The sequence below is a fragment of the Bacillus rossius genome, chromosome 7, assembly GCF_032445375.1.
Source record: "Bacillus rossius redtenbacheri isolate Brsri chromosome 7, Brsri_v3, whole genome shotgun sequence".
NCBI lineage: Eukaryota > Metazoa > Arthropoda > Insecta > Phasmatodea > Bacillidae > Bacillus > Bacillus rossius.
In genome coordinates, this window is record NC_086335.1 from 58486713 (window position 1) to 58506016 (window position 19304).

Below are 19304 nucleotides of genomic sequence, written 5' to 3' on the forward strand. Positions count from 1 at the left end.
CGAAACTATTTATTTTAGCTAAAATCGGCTATAGATGGTGTGGCTTGCCTGCAGAGCACTTGCTGCTTCTTTCTCCACTCTCGCAGCGTAACAACTGGAACACAAGGTATGTGGTGCGAGATACCCTGAATGTAAGTACATTGCACCAATTCTGTGGTGTTATGGAAGAGAGGGTTAAGTCAAAAACATTAAATTTTAAGAGAGGTGAAAGAAAGTCTAATATTATTTTCACAATCAAATATTAGTCATATTAATTATTATTGATATCTTATACAGGCAACACAAAACTACAAACCATATAAAGTGTCAAAAGGCATATCCTTCAAATAATCCTTGACTTTCTTCCACCTCTCTTAAAATCTGATGTTTTTGACTTAACCCTCTCTTCCATAACACCACAGAATTTATGGCTGCTTATTATTCACTAATACTAAACATTCCGCATCTGGGTTCTACACTTACTAATCTCAAATTACATTTAATATTATCCTACTTTCTTAGTACTACACTATGAACAGTACAATTTTCATAACTTATACTTAATCCATTTTAAGTAGTTATAGTATGGTTTTAAATTTCTATAAGGCCCTCAGCTGGGTCAAGCCCCTCCCAAACCAAAATCCTGGATCCACCGCTGGATGTACGTATGTTTGTTTATATATTTCTGTGCTCCAAAAGGGATCCTTAGCTGCAGTGCCCACTAATACATTGCTTTAATTGGGCAACAGCAGGTTTTATAAGAACCCCAGTGTAACTCAAATTATGGAAAAAATTAGTGCCTTGGTGGTTCAGAACCCACAATTACCTTTAAAGTTTTTACTTTTTCGCTCTTAAAAAATCAAGTAAACTCTTTTACCTGTTTCATGCTTAAGTAGATGAATTGGTATGTTGAAACTCCCTTAATAACGTAAGTATAAGCTAAAATGTATTACAACCACTCCTTTCATCTTGATGAGCACAACTAAGCTCTATCTCAGTTGTAACATTGACACTTCCAAATTGAGAACCTAAGTTTATAATATGCAATGTCTAAGATGACTTCTTAATCTGTACTTTACTTATGCCTATAGCTTCTACTGACATGTACATCCATTTTTGAAAGAAAAAAATATAAAATTAATAACAGCAATGGTGAGAGAGTTAACATATATAAAAATCATTAATAAATAATTTCTTAAACTTGATGAACTCCATAAACAATTGATTTGCTTTAAAAAAAAAAAAAAGCATTTACATTCTTTTTGTCTAGTGATGCATCCAGTAGATCTTTGTCATTTACAATTCTGGAAATAGATTGGGCAAGTCTTATATATAAAATTAATTTTAATAGAAAATATTTTCAGTATTAAGACACATCTACTGAGCAAGTCTGTTGTCACCGTGACGATCAAACCTTGCAGCTCAGTCATACATGGTGACACCATGTAGTGGCATGGTGAGGAAGCCACACACCACACGATGTTCCGATGGAAGGATGATCCTGCAATGGTTTACCTTTACCTTCCACAACAAAAAACTATCCTTCAGGAAGGAAATTTTACATTATTGAAAAGATTTAACTATTAGGTCTTTGTAAGAGCTAAAAACATGTGATGAGAGATGACTGATTTAAAGAATAGATGGAGGATACATGATAATGTCCACCACGGTTCCTACTTCACTTTGAACAGCAAGTGATCTCATTGCTCCACCACCATGACCCCACTGTGTAATGACAAATTCTATTTACCTTGCATATTGCATAGGCTTTCAAATATGCAACATTTTAAAAACTACTGGTAGATTTGTGTGTAGTGTGTTTTACTGAGAAGCATTCCATAAAATCTTGCATGGTTTTTTTTTACTATTAGTGGTTAAAACATGTTTTCAAAACAACTGTTTGTAAAGTAAATTGCTATACAATAAATATCTCAATTACCAAGGGAGCAAGCACCAATTCATTTTTTGTCTCATGAAATAGTCACTAGAAGCTCCTTGTTGTATGCAACACTATGGAAAGCACACCAATTCACTATCTCATATGCAGAGAATGGACACTCGAGTTGCACGCTGCTTTTATTCTCTTGATGCTTTTTTGCTTTTGTAGTAATTAACGTAAGCAGTCTTCCCTACAAGGATAAAGGGCTATCACTTATATTTAAAATTTGTACCTACCTGAAATGAGCAACTTTTTCTTGTTCTGCACAAATTCCACATCCCGTTTGCATATTCTGTGAAACAAATAATTCATTTTTAAATGCATTCAATACATTATTAAAATGCTCCTTAGCCAGAGAAGATAATTTTGGGTGGGTGTCATAAAGTGTCAAGGAAATATTTCCAGTAGGTAACGAAAGTGCAGCAGACATTTTCAGTTTTGTGATTTCTTCCAAGTAGATATGTATTAAATGCCTTATTTAGACTTGAATGCTACAACAGAAATTTTTTTCCTACTAATCAACTTAAACAATTATTGGTCATACTACAAGCTTTTCTCACTTTTTAAAAAAAAAAGAATAGTCGGAGCAACCCTGTGCTCTCATATAGCTGAGTTTTCAACTTCCATAATGGAATAATGATTGGCCAACAGCCAAATAGGTTGCAATGAATGATGCATAGTTGACCTTGAGACAGGTCTCTGCTTACCATAGAAAAGAGAGGGAGGGTTTACTGGTGTGCATAGTATGTGAGAACTCATTTCATGACCAGTATGTCTGTGAAACCTGAGACAAAAAACAGTTAGGGCCTATGAATGTTAAGGAGTATGGAAGTGGAGTAAGATTTCACTACCAGGCTGAACCTCTTTGCTTATTTTTTTTCTTGGAATACTGCCACTATGTAGTGTAATAATACCAACATCCAGCGTGAAATAAACCTTACAATAATATAAGTACTTTAAACAGTAGTTTTACTAATGCATAATGTTTAATTATGGTTTTAAAATTGTTTTATAATAGTTTTTAATTTATTAAATGTATGTTCGAAAATTAAATCCACAGTTACTGTTTAGAAAGTTTTTTTTTGTCCCAATACTACAGGATTTATTGCATAATATTGTATACGATCTAAGGCGATTAATATGTTCCTCCAGTTTGTTGGAAAAAATTTTTAATTCCCCCCACCCCCCTCGCAACCTTTTGTTGGTTTTCAAAATAGAATCGTTCGTAGAAGAAGTTAGGTTATCACCTAACCATCAAAGTAGTAAGTTATTAAGTTCATCAAATACACATAACCTAGAATCCTAATGTTTACTGTTTGATGGGCATAGGTATATTTATTTTAAATATATACCTATATTTTTTAGAGAAACTAAAATATTTCACATGTGCCTGACCACGCCCTGCGGTGCAAATAAGCAACATTGGACTAGCCAATGATTGACATGCCCAGGCTGGCAGCACACTGTGTAGGACATACATGGCTGCGGCAGCTGGGGCAACCTGGGTGCTGCGGTCATATAATTAGGTATGTTCGTTCAATATGCGTTAATTTTAATTAATAAGTGAGCAGGCTCACTATCGATTAATAGGTGTCCGACCATGTGACTGACCACACCTTGCGGTGCAAATAAGCAACATTGGACTAGCCAATGATTGACATGCCCAGGCTGGCAGCACAATGTGTCGGGCATACATGGCCATGGTGGCTGGGGCAACCTGGCTGCTGCGGTCATATAATTAAATTATGTTCTTCATTTAACTTGGCTGGCTGGCAGCCTGGTGGGAAACGACTAAAGTCGCCCCCGAAACAACCAGTGCCATCCAAAACCAATGCGCACAGCAATGTGCAAGCCCCCAACCCCCCCGCATGGTAGACTCTTTTTCTACTCTGTCCAACTATTCTTCCGGAACCATCCTTCTGTATCCTGTAATCAACCTGCTTGGTATGTTTGTAAATAATACTTCTGTAAAAAAAAGTGTAACATCGATTTGTACTGATGTGTTCAATTTCATGTCTTCTTTTGTACTAACACCCGTTTACTTTTTTTTTATTCTTCTTCAAAATGTCATTTCTCCCAAATTTTTTAAAAAATGGAATGTGACACAAAACTATTTGGTATGCACTGCGGAATCCCGCATGGGTCGACTAGTATTAATATAATCGTGTAATAAAAAAAATAAAAAACAAGAATATTTAATTTACGAAATCATAAAACAAAATAAATATTCCAAACAGAGTTTCTTTTTTTAATTTTTGTGAAATGTTCTTCTTGGTATTTTATTATTGCTAAACATGTTGCTAGTAAATCTGTATTTCTTACTAATTCCGTATCACACCGTAACCTGCTTCCTTTCCCACGGAACATAATTTCGCGCCAACAACATAATCTACTGTATTCCGATTGACGCTTCTCTTAATTCTTAAGGAAAAATATAAAATATAACCATCTCTGTTAAGTCTTAAGTCATCATATGGTTTATACACGACTCATCAGAATTATTCCTACACGACAATCTTAATACATAATTCTTGATTTTTTTTATCGTAAACCCTTATTTACTATTTTCAGGCATTCCAGCATTTTAATAAATAAGTTTCATTGAAGTCAAATTGTGGAAATTAATAGATAAAGTTTTATTGGCTTTTACACAGTTGAAATCAAGATGGTGTAATTTACTATCTCTAGACTTTAAATTAAAGTTATAGAACATGTAAGCAGATGCAAATAAATGTAGCAGTAAATACCTTTTTTTTCTTTGCATAATCACCAAATATTTAAAGCAGGGCGGAATAAGTAAGTGAAGCATGTAGGCACATATTTTCGCTGGAATGGTGACGTGAATATTTTCTTAAACTAATATTCACATTACCACCTTATCTCCGCAAACGAATTGATGGGAGGACTATTAAAGGTTTAGTCGTCCTTGCTCCATTTATTTAATAGGTAATTAAAAATATGAGATATCTTAGTGCATGAGGTATATTTTTTTGGGTATAACGACTGGAATTAAAACCTGCTGCGTTTTGAGAATGATAATGTAACTTACTGTCGAGACTGTTTTGAATACAAAGGTTTTTTTTTTAGTTCACTCCTGAAATAAAGTTCTGAATATTCCACTTGGTTAACATCATACATACTGTCAAACATTTTTCAGTTCTATGTGCATAGGTCTGTGGTTAAGGTATGTGCTGCTGTTTTTACTCTCTCTCTCTCTCCTTCGCTCTCTTCTGCGCTTGCGCTTATATTTTCAAGCTTGCCATCTACCAGCGTAAAGTAGAACTATGTGCTTGGCGCTGTATGATGTGAATTGAATCCTGCTGCAGGTTTCTGGTCTTGTTTAGTCGTGCTCGTGCTTGTGCGCGTTGAAAGACGGTCTAGTGTGAGTGAGGAGAGCGCGTGGTACAAACATAAAGTTCATGCTGGTGTATAATAAATGTAAACAGGTGTTGTACCGTCACGTTGTTAACTGAGATAATTCGTGTCCACAAATGTTATCCTCGGACGGTTTTGAAATTGGAACTTGTCTTTTTTCTCACAGCACTTTGACAGTTGCGTGTACTATTTGATTGGTTTAATTTTACAATATTAACAATTTGGTGTACAGTTTCAAGGATTAACGTTCGTTCTCTAGAAGGAGAAACCTGAAAAGAACTGTCTGACTGGGTAAGTTAGATGACTAATTTCTTACGTATCTACTAGCTATTTTCTTTTTTACGTCATTATCCATTTTGTTTGATTACAGACATCTTGAAGCATGCTTTAAGTTCTTAATTTTGTAGACATGTCGCACATGTTTATTGCTGCTGTTTAGACAAAAGTTATGAGGTAGTTATTACTTCGTGTCTAATTTGCAGTGTTAAATTTTAATTTCGAACGGTTGAACGGTTACGGTAATAAGAACTTTTCAAACTCGTAATGCGTACGCAGAATTTTATTTCCCCCAAGAAGTCCGATAGTGCTCGAAGGCCTCGGAAGCACGTAAAAAAACTACTTCGATTTTCCCCGACTTAAAAAAAAAATCAGTTGGCAAATGACCCTTGAGTGGGTGAAGGAGGTTCAGGTCCTCGAAAGGCTCGGAAAAACTACAAATCGAATGAGAATAGATTTTTAAAATTTTAGAAATGTTTTGTCTCTGACTCCCCTTTCACCCCCCCCCCCCCCCTCCCAACCATGAGGGGGGCAGTCGACTTCGGGCAAATTTCACACTTACGCAAAAAGCATGGTTGTTGCCCATGGCCCGAAAGTAGTGTGTTTTTTTTTTGCCCCAGTGACCCCTCCCCCTTTCTGCAGGTTATAGTCATGACATTATTAATTGTATTGTCATCCTGATTTCATATGTTTTGCAGAGTTTCAAATCGATACAATTAGAAGTAGGTGAAAATTGAATTTCAAGATTTGGTTACATAGTTACAACTGAAGCAAATAAATGTGTGTTAAAAAAAAGTGTAAGAAAATAGCTATGTTAACGCTCAACAAAGGATCGTATACATCCAATATCTTCTGTTTTTATGGCATTTCTTTCGCTGTAGCAACATCACAAACAATGCACTTGCTTCCTCCAAATTAAATATTTTTTTTTTTTTTTACTAGCAATTGGGAATGTGGCAGAGTGGCACGTTTGCAGTCTGCGCGCTTTCCTGACGCACCACGCATGAGCACTGAGGCGCGTGAAGGAGCCTAAATAAGTCAGACATAGGCTTGGAATCGTTACCAATTTATAATCTCGGATCCTGTTATTTTTTAGTTTCTAACAACTTTCGATGATACACAAAGTGCACCGAATACGGCCTCCATGGTAGGCATAGTGGTATTGTGTAACACACTTATTTAGTCGGACAGTTGTCTTGTATAATCTTTTTTTCATCTTTCGTATTGAGGATGATTAATAAACTTGTAATGGTAATCGGAAAAATAATTTAAACATTGATTTTAAGCTTTAAGTACTTTTAGTAGTGACAAATGATTGAACCAAAGGTGTAAACTAATCGAATTACCAAATATTTTAACAATAGGTATTTAAAAAAAAATGATTTTTAAATTTATTTTCATAATTTTTTGGGTTAATAATTACAGGTTTTCAAAATGGCGGCCAATATGACGACAGTGGCTTACTGGTGGCTGGTAGGCCTATATGGGGAAATTCAGCCACTTAAACTACTTTACTCTATAGTTTATTAAATAAGTATTTTTAGGTCAAAATTACGTTTTTGAGTCGACGAAGGATCGAAACAAGAAACAAAATTGATCCAATCAATATATGAAATAAATTTTTAGAAATGTTTTCCGAAAGTCTAGGTTAATTATTACATATTTTCAATATGGCGGCCAAAATGGCCTACGATCTGATATGTGGCACTACTAAACTATAGCAGGTAAAAAAAAAAAAAAAAAAAAAAAACAATATGGCATTAGCATACTCTAGCAGACGATGTGTATAATATCGGCCACTAGGAAGTATTGAATACAAAATTTGATATGGTGGCTTGGCCTCCAACAGGTGCTGCTATTATTCTTTTAAATTATATATATATATATATATATATTACAAGGGGAAAAAATGTGGTCAGATCACTTGTCTCCCACAGAGGTAAACCGGACAAGATTCCAGGCGGGGTCAAATCCGGTTTTTTTTTCGCAAGTGGGAAAACTTGGCAGACGTTGCCCGTAAGTCGATCATATTTTGATCCTGGCAATGCTCCATTCCATTCTCAATCACCCCCAAATGTATCTAACGACCTTCATTCATTTATTCATTCATGCCTTCATTCGTATGCAGGGTCACAGGCAGTGTTTTTTTTTTTTTACTGCCGGCGTGAAACTGTAGAATCCCCCATGCATGGGCGTCCCAACCGGGGGGGACGGGGGGGACACGTCCCACCCAATAATAAAAGTCTTCAATTTCGTCCCCTCCAATAATATATTTAGTTTCGTAGTTATATTAAAAATATGATTTCTGTGATATAACCCATATGTTGCGCATGGTGCATTTAGTCCAATCGTGGTAATGTGAGCACTTTTTAATTCGATCTTCGTGTAAAATAAAAATCAGGTCCGATATGTTAACTGTGTTTTTACAAATTTGTTCTTTGAAAATATTTTTTATAAAAAATAAATTATATATTGCAACCAACTATAATTAGAATATTTAGGAAAGAAAAATGCCTAAAAACCACCATTCTGCACCTTCAAACCCCAAATTTTCCCGGACCCCCCGCTTTTTTCCCCCAGGGGATGGATATTCCTCAACAACTAAATCAATTGAAGTCCCCCCCCAAAAAATATATCCTTGCGACGCCCATGCATGTATTTTATTTTGCGGAGGGGGAGGTAAGAGAGAGAAAGAGAGAGAGAGAGAGAGATAGAGAGAGAGGGGGAGATAACAGTCACTGAAGGCGGGGACCCGCTATGACCGATCATTCCGGTCGCTGGGCAGTGCGGCCGGCGAGGTCACCTTGACCGCCGTCTCTCTGTCTCTCTCTCTCTCTCTCTCTCTCTCTCCCTCTCTCTATTCCTCCTCCTCCCCCTCTCCCACCTCCTCCTTATCATCATATCCTTCTCAAGCGTTGTGCTTTCCTGAGATTGCACACGCACCTGTGACAAGTTGGAAATAAACACGCAAATGCCAAGTGAAAAAACAAGCCAGCATTATGCTTTACCTTCAGCGACATCATTTGATGGTAGTGACTGTTGTTTAACGACGGAAATTATGATTGGTGCTCATCAACCATACATAAGGCGTGGTGAAGCATAATTTCCACAATGTTTTGAGCATTGAAATACGGTGATGGAGATGTAGGAAGTTACTTCAACTGTGTCACAGCATGTGACGTATAGAAGGATTGTCTTCCGTACACTGCGCCGCCAATGACCAAATAAAATTATAATTTCATATCAGTTCATTACAGCTAAGTACAAGCACTTTTAAAATCCTTTCTAAGTTTACAAGACGTTTGAGTATAAATGAATGTTAATAAAGACGGCAAGATTTCGCGGTCATTGTCTTAACGTTTCTTGTATTTATGAGATTTAAAGCCACTTGCAGAGTCAGGTAAGAAATCCAAGCAAAAACTGCAGGTTAATCTAACTGAGAAATAATTTCCATTGCCTCAAGTCACGACTGTGCAAACCGGCATTAGTAACGTAGAGGGCGAAGGTTCCACCGAACCATAGTTGACAAAGTTGTATTAATGTTTACTGAATTTGAGCAAGATGGGCAGTATTTAAATAAAATTCCTGGTCGAAAATCAGGTACATAGCCGGCGTTTAGTATATATATATTTTAGAGTATTTTTCGCTTTTATCGGAGCCGTTTCATTGTATAGTTAAACATTTCTGTATGCAAATCGAATGATTCGATAGTCGACGCAGCTGCTCTGGCAGCGAATTCTAGCGGCGGGTTCGGAAACTACGTGTTATTCGCGTCAAGATATGTATTTTAAAACACAATTTTCGTATTTTTTTTTATCACGCTCGATGTTATTCTAAAGGATTGTACGTTAAACTTCGTGTCCGAGTTTATATTATATGTGAGTTTACAGCACGAGAACACATGAATTTGCTCGTTACCGAGGCAGGTTAGACGGTACACATCACTGGCGAGTATTGAAAGCAGGGCCGGATTTAGAGGTCTGGAGGCCTCGGGGCAACAGAGGAGCGGAGGCCCCCTGGCCCCAAATTATTTTACAAATAAAATGAACAATTTTTTTCAGTCGAGTTTTCCAATAAATAATTTATTGTGAAATCAAGTAGATTCTCTTAGTATTTAAAAAAAAACATACATAAATATAATCGGAGACAAGAATTATATGAAATTAAATTTTAGTGTTAATGAATATTTCTGTTAATATTTAACAATAATATAATCATGTATGTACAAAGTACTGTAGGAAAAGGTAAAACAGCGAAAAAAGAATATCAAAGGAAAAGATGTTTACTAGTATTTACTTGTCGGAATTTGAAAAAAAAATTTTTCCCGAAGTCTCTATTGTGGTTTGTGGGGGCCCTCCGTTTGTGGAGGCCCCGGGGCTTTCGCCCCGGTTGCCCTCCCCTAAATCCGGCCCTGACTGAAAGTACAAAATGTTTTAATTGTTTGGAAATTTCGCGGAGAGGGACGTCATTATTTGCTATCCCTACGGCCCTGGCTGTGGGTCGAGGTGCCGGCCAGGGCGCGAAGTGGCCCCTGTGCAGTGTTGCCAGTCATCGCACACACAAGTCGAGTACGCACACCTTTACATTCGGGTACTTTCGGGTACAAGAAGTTCTCAGTTCGGGTGTAATTCATATACAGACACAAAGCAAAAAAGTATTGAAACAAAATATTGCTGTTTTCTTTAATACAAAATATCACATAGCTACACTGTTCTCTATTTAATCTCACAATAGCTTGACAACATAAAATTGTATAGTTTAAATGCAGTATTAGCTCTGCTACTAAGGTTCAGCGTTGGAAAAAAAGAAGAAGGGGGAGGGGTAATGTAAATCTTAATTATTCCAGCCCAATGTGAAAATTTTAATTTTCAGGTAAAATTATTGTAAATATTACCTGTAATATGAGATGGCGACTAAATTTTGTGTTGTGCGTTGATAGTGTAGCTAGCAGAGAATGTTTTCAATGAGAGATTTCCCTGATCCTGTTGTCGCCTCCCTACTTCCAGCTGCAACATGATCCTGTGGTTCTCCACAGAGTCTGCTGTTTTCAAAAAATACGGGTATGTTTAATGTCTGGGCGTTAACGGCCAGGGCACCATAATTGATTTTCCATGCAAAGTGAATATTGTTAAATTTTTTTTTACTATGTGTGTGTGTGTATGTGTATGTATGTGTATATATATATATATATATATATATATATATATATATATATATTCCTAAACGCGGGTACAATTGTGTCCTCGGGAGGATAATCTCGGGTACCGGGTACAGACACAGTAATTCGCGGACGTGCACCCGAGTGCGGGTACGTCTGGCAACGCTGTCCGCGAGCCGTAGGATGGCAAGGGGGGGGGGGGGGGAGGACTGCTGACGCCTGCTCGTTGGCGGCCGTGTGCTAACCAGGAGCAGCTCGCCTACGCCACCTGCAGTCCGGGCGATAAGACTGCGGTCGTGGAGTCTGCCTGCCGTGTCTGGCAACACGCACAACTCGCCGCCTAGATTGCAGGGTGTCCACAAGGAAAAAACATATTTCGTACCAACTTAGGCAAGAAAAAAGTACTAGATTATAATTTGTTATTGTTTCAAAAATTTAGGAAGTTATAATGAAATTGCAATGCTCTAACTTAAATATCACACGATACACACATACATTCCATAGTTTTTACAAATTATTACGCTTAGTAATAAAACATATTGGAGTTACTGTAATATTATTATTATATTAAAGAAAAAAAAGTACTAGATCTGAGCGTAAATGTACTAGATCTAGTACGAAAGTACTAACTGTGGAACATCCTGCTAGAGTGTGCCGAGTGTGTGTGTGCTCACTGGTGCTTCTGTTGATCTTCTCGCCGTGCGTAACATTGTATATGGAGGAGAAATGAAGATAAAAGATGTAGACATGGCCCCCCACATTCGATTACGGGCCCTGGACCCAGGATCGGAGATAAACACCCCCCCCCCCCCCCCCCATACACACACACAATTTTACAGTCACGTGCTACATTATAAATTGCATGGTGATGTCTTACCTACACTCTTTTTTACAATGTTATTTTTAACCTGAAAATACAGGGTATAATTTATGGTTACTATTTTATAAGTCCAAACTAAGCTTTATTTATAAAATATTTAGTATGTTTTTTCTAGTTTGTAAAAAAATCAGAATAGTAAAACATTAAAAAATTTACAGGACTAGGTCCGACACCTGGACCCAGGGGTCCACCCAGCCCCACCCTTGTGGGGGCCATGGGTGTAGAGCCTTGATTGCTTTCGAAAATCTCTACCGTATGTTTCATGCCAAATATATTCTGAAAACAAGCGTTTTATCCATTTTCACTCTTCTAAAAATACAGTTTAAAAACTTAAATACAAACACATAACTACTCATCGTAATCAATATTTTCTTAAATGCTTTTCGTGAACAGGTTAACAGAAGTCACTCGAATATGTTGGGCAGTTTTATATATATATATATATATATATATATATATAACCACGTGGAATTTTCTTTCTGAAGCTTCTGCACACTGTATGTGCGCCCAGATAGGCGGGGCCCGTAAGTCTAAATAATAATGTATTGCAACGCTCCACAAAAATGTTTGTTGTAATTGCAATCACTGCAATGTAATCTTACTAAAACCAACATGAAAATCAATGGAAAACAAATTATATATTACATAAAAAAGAAGACCCCCCGCGTATAATCTCGTGCATATTCCTTAATCTTTAAGACGGCATATCTTTTTGAGAGTATAGCATAATGGATTATAATTAAAGTGGTCCAAACGTTGCAGTGTGTACTGTACTGAGGCCATGCTACAATAGGTCAGACTGGGGCGTTTTTAGCTGAATTTTTGTACAGTTGTGGATTTTGCAATGCTTCGTAAAAAAAAACCGAGCTTTTACAATCAAAAAACTTCTGCGTCACCCAGAAAACTTGCATTAAAGTCCTAGATGATAGCTTCTTGCAGAGCTCCACAAAATTGCATTCCGTAAACGCAGTTATTACGTCAAACTGTCGGTGAACCAGTTAAAATAATCTACAGTATACATTGTAAAAAAATCCCTTTCTGCACAGCCTACTGGTGTAGGTAGATTTTGAAACAACTATTTATTCTGGAATGTTCTGGAAACTTATATAAACTTCTGAAATATTTTAAGAACTTAATGTACATAAAATCTTAAATGTTCTCCGTGAATTGAATAATTATTTGATGAGTGCGTAAATTAACATAATTCTTAATAGCGTAGGTCTACATTATTTTTAACTTGGGCATATCATATTTTAATAAGCAGCGTAGACCTACATACATGTCTCCGTACAGCTAGAATCAACAACTTTCATCGTTCCTCTCCATTTTTCCGCTTTGGAATGAAGAAAACACACCGGATAAAGTATTTCTGTAAGCATTACTGCACCCAACTGCAATGCATTTTGTGTCACCTTTCAGATTTTTACAACAATACATAGAGACCTGAAAAATTCGCGGATTCATTTCGTGTTATGCTAAAATTCAAATAATTATACCTTAGTGCTGCTTCTGTCATTGGTTCACTGTTAATCTGGAGGACTGAGGGCCAATTAGAGACCCTCACTCATAGAAGTGTCGAATCACTGGCCACCCAGTCGAGACGACTCACAAGTCAGCAGCCAATGAACAGTTGGCAGTTGCCCGAGTGTGTAGAGGATATTGGAGTCTATCCTGGAGGTCATTGAACCCGCGAATTTTTCCGGTCTCTAACAATACATATTTATGGGCATGCATATTTCGCGAAAAGATTTCGAGACCAGTTGAAAGTTAAAACACTGTAGCATCATCTGTGTTTCGTGATTGGGTAGTTTATTTCCTATTTATGTCGATCGTTTCATAACCAATCACACAGTAATTCAGTGCGCAAGCAAACGCGTCCTGAGTGGCTCGGTCGAATATGGCAATGACTTCTCTTGCAGACGGCCGCCAACCACAAGTAAGAAACCGCTGGTGCGGGTACACCTTTTTGAAGTCTATTAGGCGTTCAGATTTTTTTCGCGAAAAATGCCTACCCCTATTAACATATTGCTATTGGTTTTGTTCAGACCATTTCCCCTGAATGCTGGCGACAGGCGTTGTATCAAATGCCGTCCTGCAGTTAGTCAGGGGTGCCCACAAGGGGGGGGGGGGGTAACGACGCAGACTGCGTCATTAAAATTGCAGAAGGGGGGGGGGGTGGTTAAAAGACGAGAAATATATATATATTATTTACATAATTATAGCTTCTAATGTAAAAATACGTTTCTGGTGCTTTGATAATTGAAAGGGATCTTGTAAATCAAATTGGCAACCCTGCACTTTCCTCAACAAAAACAGTTTGGCATCTGTCGGTTCAGGATGGAAATATTACCTGATACGACCAAAATTATTATTAGAAAATCAGTTGTAATTAATGCAAAATGTGATAAAATATAATACTAAAAAAGTATATTATAAAATAATTGAGTAAATCATTGAGAAAATGGCATAAAAAATTTCGGGGGGGGGGGGATATTAGGTTAAGGGGGGTGAGTCATAGTGTTTGGGGGGGGGGGGGGGGGGGCACATCTGAGTTAGTTACCACATTCGCCGCCAGAATAGCGTGCCCGGTGTCTTCAGCCGTTCAATATTGTTTCGTGTTTTAGTCGCACAGACTAGAAATGAGGAAGTTGCCTTATGACTAGGGGCATGCAGATATCGCGAAAAGATTTCGAGACTAGATTAAAGTTAAAACACTTAGCACCATCTGTGTTTCGTAATGGACGAGTTTCTCCCAGATTCATATCGATTGTAACAACACCAATCACAGTGATTCAGTGCGGAAGTAATCGCGTCCTGAGTGGCTGGGTCAAATAACGCAACGACTTCTCTCGCAGACGGCCGCCAATCACAAGGAAGAAACTGCTGGTGCGGGTATACCTTGTTGCAGTCTAATAAGTGTTCAGATCTTTTCGCGAAATATGCATGCCCCTACTTATGACTATTTAGTCGCGGCGCGCGCGGGCTGTCCCTGCCTCTCGCGTGTGGGCTACATCTGCTCGGAGCGGCGGGCTTGTGTTGTCGCTGCTGGCGGCGTCTCTGAGGGCGGGGTTCCGGCTCGCGGCCGCGGCGTTGCCAGGTCGCGCGGCGGTGTTGCATGGCCTTGGGAGACAGTTCGTCAGCCGGCCCGTGTCGTTGTCGTCCTTGACTCCTCTCTCGCGCTCTCTCTCTCTCTCTCTCTCTCTCTCTCTCTCTCTCTCTTTCGTCTAGAATCCAGGTAGACAGTGTTGCACGGACCCGCATAGCAGCGTAACGTCTCGTCGACAAGGGAGTCATTAGAGACTATGAAAGGTGATAAGGTAATGGAGCATGGAGAGGAAACGGAAGAAGTACCGACTAGAGATGTAAAATACCCAGGTATATATAATTAAGGGTAAATACCTTGGGTACTTACCCAGGTAAATGCCCAAATTTCATAAATACCTGGGTATTTTCATTAAATCAATGACAATTTTAATTTTGTCGAGATTTAATAATTTCACAAAGTAATATGTTACATACACGATGTTAATGAAAGTATGTTGCAAACTTTAGCGGGTGATTCCTTATGAAAAACATGGAATAGTTATACGCCACCATTTTTTCCAAGCACAATTCTTACGGGGGAAAAGCAACAGTGTGAAATATTTAGATAAACCAGATAACTAAATTTTTATTTTGGGGAATAGCGAATAGGGTAACCTGACCTGACCTATTATTATCATGAAGGGGAGAGTTTTCTTTCATGGTTTTTCCCCCCCGAAGGTTGAATAATTCAACACACTAAAGATTTAACAAAATATTGCAATTTTACTCCACATCATTTTCCATACTTTGTCAATATGGTTATGTATGTTTAACTTTCTCACTGCATCATGTAACTCAATGAACAACATTGCTGCTAATCTACAGTGGTTCAGTGTAGCCATATTCTAAAAACAAATGAAAACAAAAATTTCCCTTAAGAAAAAAATTATGTTTTAGATTTAGAATAACTAGCAAATATTGTGAAAATTATAATCTAAAATATTGAAATACATGCTGCTATATTTCATTAAAAATTAGAGTGAATTTTTTCACTTTGTTTATGATTACTAAATGGTTTTATAAGGTTAATTTAGTAACAGATAAGCGTAAAGTTACAGCAATAAAATAATGAATATGCCATATGATTATACAATTAAAAAGTAATTTTACTTTAAAAACCCTCATTTTGGGTATTTACCAGAGGTAGGGGTAAGTACCTAGGTAAATACCCATTTATAAATACCCTACCCACCGGGTATTTACCCAACTCACAACACTAGTACCGACTCACGGCAACGTTCGCCACGTTTCCTCTCGTGAAAAATCCTGGTTTGAATCCGGATCGCACAGATGGTAGGCGAGTTATCTGATCTCTCAACCACGGAAGAAAAAATGATCATTAATTGCAATCTTATTTCATGGCTGAATAGGCCTAATAGATAATAGTGAGGGTAATTAAAGGGAATAAATCCCTCGGTGCACGTAGTACAAAATAAATTTCATTCAAGGACTGAAAAAATGAAGTCGTAATATTGTTTTGCAACAATAATTTACTATTTCAACTCTACAGTGCATGAAATAAATTAGACTGTTTTACTTTGTTTCAAGAAATTTAAATATATTTCAGTTATGGTTTATAATTCATGCGCTGTAACAAATTATTGCAATTGCATTATCATTGCCTCGGTTCGTTAAAAAAAAAAATTGTTCGTTTAAATAAAAAAAAATTCAATCCAAACCAATTAACAAACCAGGTACATGCTCCCCCCATTCCAAACCTAAGTCGCGTGCGGACGTTCATTGAATGCCCCTGATCACGTCCCGGGAGGGGTGGAGGGGAGAGGGGGGGAGACAGATCTCATGGTCGCTAACAGTGACATACCTCGACGTCTGTTTCGACGCTGGACTCCAGAGGGGAAAAGGGGGGGGGGGGGGGCGAGAGAGACCTTGCGCAAGCAATCTCATCGGCTCGAAGAACCCTGCAATCCCTGGTTCCCATGTCCGCCCGACCCACCCTCTCCCCCCCGGCTCTGTGTGTCCTCTACGCCCCTCTGTACTGCTCGTCCGTCCGGGCTCACGTCTCCCCCATGTCTCTTCGTCTTCTGTGTGTCTTTCCCCACACATCCCTCGGGATGCTGCTGGACCCCTTCCCAGGCTGTCTCCACGCCGCCCTCCCGCCCGCCGCAGACAGTTCTGTGCCGCCATCGTCCAGTCCAGGGGGCGCGTGGTCCACTAGCGGAATATGGCCAATTAAAAAAAGAGAAATGCCAACATAAAAAATTAAGTTTTAAATACAAATGAAACTTTGAAATTTCTTAAACGTAATAACTAAAAAAAAAGTTATTTTACAAACATGCTTAAGTCAAAATTTATGGAGTGGTCTATTAACTCAATGGCGTATTGAGAATAATGGCAAAATTTTATACTTTGGAATCATTTTTCACAATGTTGAATTATCTTGGTAGTAATAAAATAATAATTGCAAACGTGTGCAATTGCAATGTTTTTTTTTTTTTTTTTTTTTTTTTTTTGCAATTGAAACTAAGGTTATGGTTTTCAACACTCATACCTTGCGGCTATGCAGTTTTTAATTTTTGAAACAAAAGATGAAGTTTTTTAACATTGTTTTTTGTTTGTTCCGTATTGAAAAATAGATTATCTTAATCATATATGGTGAATATTCCCAGCAAAACGACCACACAAAAAATCAAAGTTGCCAACATCTACTTTCGAAACGTTAACGAATTTTAGGTTGTTGGGTTGCCCATAAATACCGTACAGTTCGCTGTTTTCCAAAGAAAATGAGAGCGTTAGTTAAAGCATTGAGTTGCAACTCTTTTATTTTCCTTGCTTTGTGGTCCATTCCATTGCAAGGTACGACCCTTCTCTTCTCTGTTCGCATAAACGCATCAGTGACTTCGGGCCCACTTTCTCCCCCCCCCCCCCCATTCTGGTTAGCTTAGTGTCTCCTAAAGCTATGTACATCTTTGACACCTGAGTGTCACCTGCTTATCCCCCCCCCCCCCCCCATCAACCCCACACCGCGGCATTCAGTACCATTGCAACACGTGGTGTTCGGCGCTACAGCCCTTCATTTGTGCAGAGTTGACTTCATTGTTCCTTTTATCGTTCACTGTGCTTCATTTCCGCTATGCCGTAAACCCATTGTACAAATCTTTTATCTGTTCATTGTAAATAGTTTTAAAATCGTTAAAGAAAGGTTTTTGACACTAGTTTTCCTTTCTTTGTTTATAACTGCAGACTGCCGCACTGTCAAATTTTTGTCTCTAAAAATTTTTGTCTCCGTAAATGACTTCCAAATTTTCTCCGTCAAATGAAGTTGGCCAGATAACCTCAAAATTCAAAGTTTATTTTTGCTCTAAGATATTTCAAACTTTTTAAATGTCAACCTGATTTTGGAAATTAAAGAATGCATCAGAGTGGGGGATGGAATTTTAAAACTTGTTTGCATTTTGTGCATTTTGAAACTTTTGACACCTCTATAATTTTAAGGTGTTGGTGACAGTTTGGCCTTCATGAACTTCGCTACAAGCAAAAACTGGCACTGTGTTATGTGTGTACTCGTTATGTCGTAAGTCAAATTTCTTGTTATTACCTCGAATCTTGATTATGTCAATAAAAGCCTTTTAAAACAAAACCAAACCAGGCAAGTGCGAGATCGTCTCTCGCAGGAAATGACCTCGTTCGTACCTCGTGCAACGAAATGTGTTCGACGATGTTTGTTGGTGATTAGCGAGTGCAGTCTGCAAACGTCTACAGTGTTGCAAACACAAAGCTCTTTGTCGAGATGCTGATAACATTCTTGGCGCAGAGCTCGGAGAAGGTCGTGTGGCAAAACGCCCAACTCCATCTCAGTCGTTACGTCACACTGCTGGCTGGAGTCACAGACCAGGCATGGGTGTCTGTCTCACTTGCGCATGGACGTGGGAATTGCGACAAAACACAATTTCACGCCTGGGTATTTTTAACACAAGCGCGTGTCTGTCGGAGCGCCATTTGTAAACAAAAGCATGTATCATTGTTGGAATTAGCTTACTTCGACAGTTATTTTGGCAAAATAGTAACCCAATGTTGCAGTCATGCACAGAATACAGTAATTGGTCTATATCTTTATTAGTTTTTGTATGTATGTCGGAATTAAAATTGACGTAAGACACGTGAAACTTTGGAATTTGTACAAATTAATAATTCTTTATTAGTCTATAATGTATGTCGAAATTAAAACATTAAAATAAAAAAAATTAAGCCATGTAAAACTTTAGAATTCGCACAGATTAAAAACAAATAACTATTTCACTTTTATAACGGAATGTAAAATAGACTTTTAAGCAGATTGTTGAGTAAAGGGGGGTGAATAATCCTTTGGATTTTTTTTTTCTGGCACTAAGTTGGTACTAAGCGTAGGTAGGAAATGATAGTCTAATGTCCATGTTAACGTGAACCGACTACTTGTATTTAATTAAACTCGAGACAATAGCTTGTATTCCCTAACCAGCTCTATATTGAAGGTAGCTTCTCTTAATACAATGTGATGTACAGGTATAACTTGTTTTCAAAGCATAATAAAGCTTTAAAAGGAAAGTTAAAAAAAAATGTAAATATCTCTGTGTTAGACGTTCAAAAAGATATGTTTACTTTAAGTCATTCGTGAG

At 37.9% G+C, this 19304-nt stretch overlaps 1 protein-coding gene across 3 annotated transcripts in view; it reads left to right on the forward strand.

Annotated features, from left to right (window-relative positions):
* The first annotated feature begins 5247 nt into the window (after nt 1-5247).
* Nucleotides 5248-19304, forward strand: part of LOC134534122 (uncharacterized) — a 259877-nt gene continuing 245820 nt past the window's right edge. For all 3 annotated transcript variants that reach the window (XM_063372209.1, XM_063372201.1, XM_063372202.1), the window contains exon 1: nt 5248-5584. The gene's annotated coding sequence lies outside the window, so the exon portion shown is untranslated. The remainder of the gene's footprint in view (nt 5585-19304) is intronic.